Raw genomic sequence first — 9,511 nt, forward strand, 5'->3', positions numbered from 1 at the left:
TTTATATTGGCGCTAGACTCTGTACTTGGACAAGATTTGCTCGATAGAGTTACCTTGTATGTGGACGACTTATTGATTGCTACCGAAACATGGGAGAAGCATCTTGATCTGCTTGAAAAAGTATTTGTGAAATTCTCAGAGTATGGAGTAACAGTAAATTTAATGAAATCTAGATTCACCAGAAGTCAACTGAAGTTCCTAGGACATATAATTACGCTGGACAGTATTATACCGAATCCTAAGAAAAAGAGTGCTAGCAAAGAGTGTCCCTATCCTAAAAATAAAAAGGAATTAAAACCTTCCATGGAATTAGCCTCATTTTTCTGCTGATTTTTGCCTAATCAATTAATCAGCCAAGACTTTTTATTACAGTTACTGTGAAAGAACATCATGTGAAAATGGACCCCTGAGTGTAGTCAAGTGCTTGACAAAATCCAAGACACTTTAGTTAACGCCCCGTTGTTTTGTCACCCGAAACTTGAACAGGATTTTTGCATTGCCACTGATGATTCTAAAACAGGCCTAGGCCCTACGCTTTTCCAAATGGATGATCCTATTGAGATTACAGGATTCGCAAGTAGAACGCTCTCTAAATGTAAAAGGGCATACTGTACCACAGAGTGAGAGGTTCTAGCTGTGGTATGGGCACTTAAAAAGCTTACATACTTTGGCTATGGAAAAAGAATAACCATATTTTGTGACCATAAAGCTTTGTCTTATATTTTAATGGGAAGAATGTTTCACTCAAGGTTGACCAGATGGGACTTGTTACTGCAAGTAAATAACATTTCAGTACAATATATAAAATGGAAGGACTGCGTTGTAGCAAATGCTCTATCTCATTTGCCTTGAAGACAGGATAATGTAGAATTTAAGGAACAGATGTTAGATTTCAAAGTAGTGAATCTGTCTTTTGTGTTTCGTGAGAAAAAACTTTCAAAGTTGTGTCACAATATGTCGCAGTTGCAAGAACAAGATCCTTATTGGAAATCTATTCAAAATGTAATCAGCCAAGGAGCTATGAATTATTCTGGTAGGCCTATTCTTTATACTTCCAATCTAATAAATCATTTCGAAGATAAACTCATGGTGAACCATGGAAAGTATCCATTCCAAAGGAACATCTGGAATCTTTACTGTGGTATACACATCTGAAGTGGGGACCCTTTGGATCTTTAAAAAGCAAAGCCAAGTTAGCCCAATATTGCTACCATCCAAACTTGGCTGGTGACATTCTAAGAAATGTAAGATTTGCCAGAAAACTAAACCCATCAACTATTGATGAAAAAATGAATTTCATCCAATCATACCACACCAACCTTTGACATTGATATCTTGTGAAATGTGTGGACCATATCCTACTACTCATGGAAATTTTAGTACATTCTGGCATTCTATGATATTCTTATGAAGTATGTGAAATTGTGTCCTTTGAGGAATCTACATGTGCGTCCTATGTTTAAAGAAATTTGTCAATGATTTCATAACAGAGACTGGAAAACTAAAAATGATATTGACAGACTATTACACCAGCAGAACCTGGAGAGAGACTATGAAGGAATACAATATTAAACATACACTCCTGGAAATGGAAAAAAGAACACATTGACACCGGTGTGTCAGACCCACCATACTTGCTCCGGACACTGCGAGAGGGCTGTACAAGCAATGATCACACGCACGGCACAGCTGACACACCAGGAACCACAGTGTTGGCCGTCGAATGGCGCTAGCTGCGCAGCATTTGTGCACCGCCGCCGTCAGTGTCAGGCAGTTTGCCATGGCATACGGAGCTCCATCGCAGTCTTTAACACTGGTAGCATGCCGCGACAGCGTGGACGTGAACCGTATGTGCAGTTGACGGACTTTGAGCGAGGGCGTATAGTGGGCATGTGGGAGGCCGGGTGGATGTACCGCCGAATTTCTCAACACTTGGGGCGTGAGGTCTCCACAGTACATCGATGTTGTCGCCAGTGGTCGGCGGAAGGTGCACGTGCCCGTCGACCTGGGACCGGACCGCAGCGACGCACGGATGCACGCCAAGACCGTAGGATCCTACGCAGTGCCGTAGGGGACCGCACCGCCACTTCCCAGCAAATTAGGGACACTGTTGCTCCTGGGGTATCGGCGAGGACCATTTGCAACCGTCTCCATGAAGCTGGGCTACGGTCCCGCACACCGTTAGGCCATCTTCCGCTCACGCCCCAACATCGTGCAGCCCGCCTCCAGTGGTGTCGCGACAGGCATGAATGGAGGGACGAATGGAGACGTGTCGTCTTCAGCGATGAGAGTCGCTTCTGCCTTGGTGCCAATGATGGTCGTATGCGTGTTTGGCGCCGTGCAGGTGAGCGCCACAATCAGGACTGCATACGACCGAGGCACACAGGGCCAACACCCGGCATCATGGTGTGGGGAGCGATCTCCTACACTGGCCGTACACCACTGGTGATCGTCGAGGGGACACTGAATAGTGCACGGTACATCCAAACCGTCATCGAACCCATCGTTCTACCATTCCTAGACCGGCAAGGGAACTTGCTGTTCCAACAGGACAATGCACGTCGGCATGTATCCCGTGCCACCCAACGTGCTCTAGAAGGTGTAAGTCAACTACCCTGGCCAGCAAGATCTCCGTATCTGTTCCCCATTGAGCATGTTTGGAACTGGATGAAGCGACGTCTCACGCGGTCTGCACGTCCAGCACGAACGCTGGTCCAACTGAGGTGCCAGGTGGAAATGGCATGGCAAGCCGTTCCACAGGACTACATCCAGCATCTCTACGATCGTCTCCATGGGAGAATAGCAGCCTGCATTGCTGCGAAAGGTGGATATACACTGTACTAGTGCCGACATTGTGCATGCTCTGTTGCCTGTGTCTATGTGCCTGTGGTTCTGTCAGTGTGATCATGTGATGTATCTGACCCCAGGAATGTGTCAATAAAGTTTCCCCTTCCTGGGAGAATGAATTCATGGTGTTCTTATTTCAATTTCCAGGAGTGTATATATCACATTTTTATCCCTGCGAGAATTCAATCAAAAGATTGTTCCACGAATTAAATCGATTTCTACGTACCTATACCACACCCCAACATTACAAATGGATCAAGTGGTTATCAGAATTTGAAAGGATTTATAACATCTTGCCTCATACTTCTACAGGATATTCGCCCACCCAAGTGATGTATGGCAAGGATGATTCTCAAGACTGGCTAAAAGGATGGCCACAAATTTGAAGGAGACAATCTCACTCAGAAGGACACCTTGAAGAAAGTTTACTTAAATCTACAACATCAAGCTCAATTATGAAAGGAAAAATTCAATTAAAATGTAAAGAAGGTAATAACCTATGTGCTGTTGGAGAAGAAATATTGGTGAAAAATGATCCAAAGACCTCAATAAAAAAAAGTTAAATAAGAAGTGGCAATATTTATGTACTGGACCATACAGAATAATACAAATTCCCCATGAAAGAAGTTATATACTTGCTGACTGTAATTCTGATGTGATAAAAGATGTATTCCACCACACAGAGATAAAAAAATATTACTAGTGAGAAGATATGTACCCTTTATGAAAAGAAAATGAAGGAAAAGGGAATGAGAAAAGTATTTACTAACAGGACACCGATATTAGCCTTGAACCACAGGATGAGCTATAAGATGTATTATTTTGTTCATTTTTTTATTTGTAGTTATGAGGATTATATTATCCAATTATTATTAAATATAATGTATGTGTTAAGGCAAATGTACCACAATAATATAATTTAAGAAGATATAAATGAAAAAGTTCACAGAAAATGTAATTTCTGAAAAGAGAAAGTAGCACTTAATAGATTGAAGAACAAGAGAAAGCGAGATTAACTGACTTCATGGTGATTAGTTAAGTTTAAAGGAATGCTACCCTCGAGGTATAAGTATTTTATGTTCATGAATTGTTGAAGGAATTTTGTATGTGTTAATGGTAGAAAGTATATTTCGTGTATGTGTAATGGGCACAATCAAAGCTAAAGGAAATATGAGAAAGTAATGAAAAGGAAGCTGATGTAACTGTCTAATTGATGTTATAATCTGGAAAACACAATAAGAAGAAAACCAGGTGTTAAAGTCAATGAAAGTATGATACAAAACATATACAAATAATTGCTTGAATTTCATGAGGAACTGATAACCATTATGGTAAGGTAAATGAATACAAATCTCATGAAGGTACGATGGTAGGAAGATGGAAGAACTATTTTCTAATATAAACTGAGGACAAGTATGTGATGGAACAAACTTAAATATTATATCACAATACACACATCGACAAGAATATTCCCAACCTGCAGTAAGCAACTTCAAGCCATGAAACAGACAACAAATGCTGTAATCCAAAATTCAAGGAAATAATCTTTATTAAACAAATTATGAAACACATTTGCCAAATAACTGGAAGAATTGTGCATTCACTGCATTTTTCTGTTGACAAAACAATATCAGGCACAGACACAACACTTTCTCCAGATAGAATCGCAAGATGCACTGTAGAGAAGGAGAGATGATGTTACCAGCTGATATGTCATTCAACCCAACACTGTACATGACTTGTTTGAAAAGCAAAAAGGAAGAAGATGATTGAGCCGACTATAGCCGCGTGTACAGCTTGGTGCAGGTCACAGTTCTATCCATTTTCTATCAGAACTGGCTGCAATCCTTGCCTTGTGCACCCAGTTGAAGGGGCTACCCACCAAATAGTGAACTGTTGTGTGTGCTTTGTGTAGGAATTATGAAGTGCATCGTGTCAGAAAAGGAAATTCAAACAAATTCATTGACTTTTGGAGATTCAGTTGAATAGGCAATTTCTGGTAGGCCCTCATTTACAATTATTCATGTAAAATTTGATGTAAGGTGTAATACAACTTGTGGTATGAATCTTGGGATGGCTGAACTAAGGTATAACAGCACAGTACACAACCCTAGCACCCTTCAGCGAATTGTGTAACGTCTTCGATCTTATCACGACATTACAGATTGGGGGGCAAAGGAACTATGCAAGGAGTACCAAATTTTTTATAAAAGTCAGTAAATTACTCAACAGAAAGTATTTTTCAGTATAGGTATTTCGTTCATTCCGAGCAAGTGTCGATTTGTGATGTCATCGCCGAGAAACAAGTTGACTGTAATCTGAATCTGTTTTAGCAAACTAATAATTTCTCTCAGGCAATAAAATTTTATTGATTATGAAATACAAGTTCTTGAAGTTTATTCAGAATTGGAAATGTTTAGTTATTAATTACATGCCGTAATTTATTCATTTAATATAAATGTGTTTTGAATTTTGCATGCATAAAAATAGTGTGAATTTATGTGCGGCTTTTACTCTTATCACTTAGAGTGCTAAAAGTGTGCGTGTACATTTCACTGACCTATGTGGTGAATTTTATTTTGTGATCTTGGCCCGAATGGAGAGTAAATTCAGTTTCATTTAAACTTTACATGAGATAGACACATCACGTTATTACAAAAGGGTCATTTAACCCAATAGGGAAAACTGAAACCTACGCGCTTAATTTGAAATATGTTACACGACAGTGCATGATCAAACTGTCCAGTAAATTGAGTACAATAGTTGAAAATGCATTTGGACTTAATGCTCAAAGTTGGAAATTAATTTTGAGACAAGTGCTGATTTTTACAAAACATGAAACAAAAGTTTATTCAGAATATCAAGGTCCAGTTTTTATTGAGACACGTATCACTTTGTTGACTATGTTGCCTAGAAACACCATAAAGCAACTTAATTAATTCATTAGAATGAGTTGTGATGTAATAAAGCCCATTACACACACATAATGTTACATGAAGTTTGCTGACCACATGAGAGTATGAAAGTGTTTTTCTTTCCATAAATGCCAATAAACAGGCAGTTTCAAAAGTTAAATTATTGACTGTTGTGTAATTTCATTGATTGTCCTACACCACTATGGAACTTGTTGTATCATGTCTCTTCACAAGAGATCTAAAGAAGCCAGGATCCACAAGAAGAAGAAAAATTCTGAAGAAGAGGCATCAGTATAGCACACTCACACTCTCGAAGATGCAACTTGCACACACGTCTGCAGTCTCAGACAATTGAAACCACACTGAGAGCAGCAGCACCACTGCATGATGGGAGTGGTGACTGGGTGAGGGTAAGGAGGAGGCTGGGACAGGGAGGGGGAGGGATAGTATGGTGGGGGTGGCAGACAGTGAAGTGCTGCAGTTTAGATGGAGGGCTGGTGAGAAGGATGATGGGGGGGGGGGGGGGGGGGGCTAAGTAGTGGAAAGTAGAGAAATAAAAAGAAATTAAAACACTGAGTGTGGCAGTGAAATGACGGCTGTGTAGTGCTGGAATGGGAACAGGGAGGGGGCTGGATGGGTGAGGACAATGACTAATGCAGGTTGAAGCCAGAAGGGTTTTGGGAACATAGGATGTATTGCAGGGAAAGTTCCCACTTGTGTAGTTCAGAAAAGCTGCTGTTGGTGGGAAGGATCCATATCGCACAGGCTGTGAAGCAGTCATTGAGATGAGGGATATCATGTTTGGCAGTGTGTTCAGCAACATGGTGGTCCAATTGTTCTTTTGTCACCTGCGCCATTCATGTGGACAGACAGCCTGTTGGTTGTCATGCTTACATAGAATGCAGCAGAGTGGTTGCAATTAGCTTGTAAATAACATGAGTAGCTTCACAGGTAGCCCTGCCTTTGAAGGATAGGTGATGTTAGTGATCAGACTGGAGTAGGTGGTGGTAGGAGGATGTATGGGACAGGTCTTGCATCTTGGTCTATTACAGGGGTATGAACCATGAGGTAAGGAATTGCGAGCAGGGGATGTGTAAGGATGGATGAGTATATTGTGCAGTTTCTGTGGATGGCGGAATACCACTCTAGGAGGGTTGGGAAGTATAGTGGGCAGGGCATTTCTCATTTCAGGGCACGACGAGAGGTAACTGAAGCCCTGGCAGAGAAGGTAATCCAGTTGCTCCAGTTCTGGATGGTACTGAGTTATGAGAGGAATGTTCCTCTGTGGCCACACTGTGGGACTTTGTGTGGTGGTGGGAGACTGGAAAGATAAGGCACAGGAGAATTTTTGTATAAGGTTGGGAGGAGAATTATGGTCAGTGAAGGCTTCAGTGAGACACTCGGTATATTTTGAGAGTGACTGCTCGTCACTGGAGATGCAATTACCATGGGTGGTTAGGCTTTACGGAAGGGACTTCTTGGTATGGAATTGGTTGCAAATGTCAAAGTGGAGGTATTGCTTGTGGTTAGTAGGTCAGATATGGATGGAGGTATTGATTACTCTCCCTGCATCAGTTGCCATATTTTTGCATATTATCTCCCGCACCTTTCAGGTGCCACACAGTGTTGTATCTCTTCCTACGAACCCCTCCCCACACCCCACACTTTATCTGTTCTACCCCTGTTTACACCCACTAGATCCACCTCTTCCAGTGACTCTGCCTTCCCTCTTGTTCATGCTTATCCGCCCTCAAACCCGCTACCCACAGTAATATACATATATTTATTAATTTTTAGTTACTCTCTACTTTGATCCTAGGGGCTTCTCGCTAATTTTAGTGAGTTTTTGGCTTCTGCTATCGTCATCTTCCTCAGATGTCATCTCGTTTTTCCCGTTGTGCATGCATTTCATCCTTTTCGTGATTTTTCACATGTATTTGGGTGTATTTTTGCGTAATTTTTGGGATGTAATTCTACTTTCCTACATTATTTTTCGCATTTTCTACAACACCATGTATCCTTGCTCCTTCCATCTGTGTCAGTACAGAAAAGTTTCCTTATCCCTAGCCAGATATCAGTCCCACATACTATTCCTGTGTTGTTGCTTGTATCGTGAAATCCCACCTAATGATCTTACCATCAAATTATCCATCTCTGGTTGCCACCCCTCCTTCCACAGTGACCTCCACCTGTTCAGGTTCAGCAAAACCTTAGCCCTCAGCAAAGGCAGTACCTACTCTCAATCTGCACAATTCTCCTGCTATGTAATCCCAAATTCCTGGAACCCATAACACACACTGAAACTGTTGCCCTTACTAGAGCTACATGCACAACACCACCTCAAACAACTTTCCACCCTGTTCACTTCCTACTCTTGCCTTGGACTACCACTATCCATCGCCTCTACAACCTCCAAACCTCCACCACATCCCCTCATAGCTGACAAACCCTGTCTCGCAGACCTCTTACACTTACCCCACCCTCCAAAGCCCACTCCCACCACCACACAGAAACCAGAAATTAAACAGACCCGGAACACAGTCATGATCCTTAGTCCCACAGAAATATCAGCCCTATCCAAAGGCCTCACCTTTTGCCCCATTGCCAAATTTAATCATGCAGAACTTGTTAAAGACCTTTTCTCCTTCTCCCAGTCTCTATAGCGGAAACACTTTTTTGCCACCAACCCGACCACTCAGATTCAACCAAAGACCAATATCAAACTTTGCCTAACTCAGTTCACTCCTCTATCCAACTGTGATCCACCTCCACTGACTCAAAACCACCCCCTTAACTTTCCATAATTTCTGAATCTCGAACCTTTCCTCACTATCATTCCCCAAATCCATCAACATGCAAACTAGCCTTACATCCTCAGAAAGAACCGCAGTTCACCATCTAAAAACTGATCCTGACCTTATAATCCTACCTGTAGACAAAGGTTCCACTGCCATTGTTTTGAACTGCAAGGATTACATAGCGGAAGGACTCCGCCAGCTGTCATATACTTCCACCTACAAGACTTGCCGTAGTGACCCCATTCCAGTAATCCAGCAGGATCTCCAGCCACTACTCAAATCCTTAGGCCCATCCCAGAACCTCTCTCCATAGCCCATCTCTATATTTACCCCTTCCACTCCCCGCACTCCAACCTTCTATGTTGTTGTTGTGGTCTTCAGTCCTGAGACTGGTTTGATGCAGCTCTCCATGCTGCTCTATCCTGTGCAAGTCTGTTCATCTCCCAGTACCTGCTGCAGCCTACATCCTTCTGAATCTGCTTGGTGTATTCATCTCTTGGTCTCCCTCTATGATTTTTACCCTCCATGCTGCCCTCCAGTACTAAATTGGTGATCCCTTGATGCCTCAGAACATGTCCTACCAACTGATCCCTTCTTCTAGTCAAGTTGTGCCACAAACTGCTCTTCTCCCCAATTCTATTCAATACCTCCTCATTAGTTATGTGATCTACCCATCTAATCTTCAGCATTCTTCTGTAGCACCACATTTCGAAAGCTTCTGTTCTCTTCTTGTCTAAACTATTTGTCGTCCATGTTTCACTTCCATACATGGCTACACTCCATACAAATTCTTTCAGAAACGTCTTCCTGACACTCAAATCAATACTTGATGTTAAAAAATTTCTGTTCTTCAGAAACACTTTCCTTGCCATTGCCAGTCTACATTTTATATCCACTCTACTTTGACCATCATCAGTTATTTTGCTCCCCAAATAGCAAAACTCCTTTACT

Source organism: Schistocerca cancellata, chromosome 1, assembly GCF_023864275.1.
Source record: "Schistocerca cancellata isolate TAMUIC-IGC-003103 chromosome 1, iqSchCanc2.1, whole genome shotgun sequence".
In the NCBI taxonomy this organism is placed as follows: Eukaryota; Metazoa; Arthropoda; class Insecta; order Orthoptera; family Acrididae; genus Schistocerca; species Schistocerca cancellata.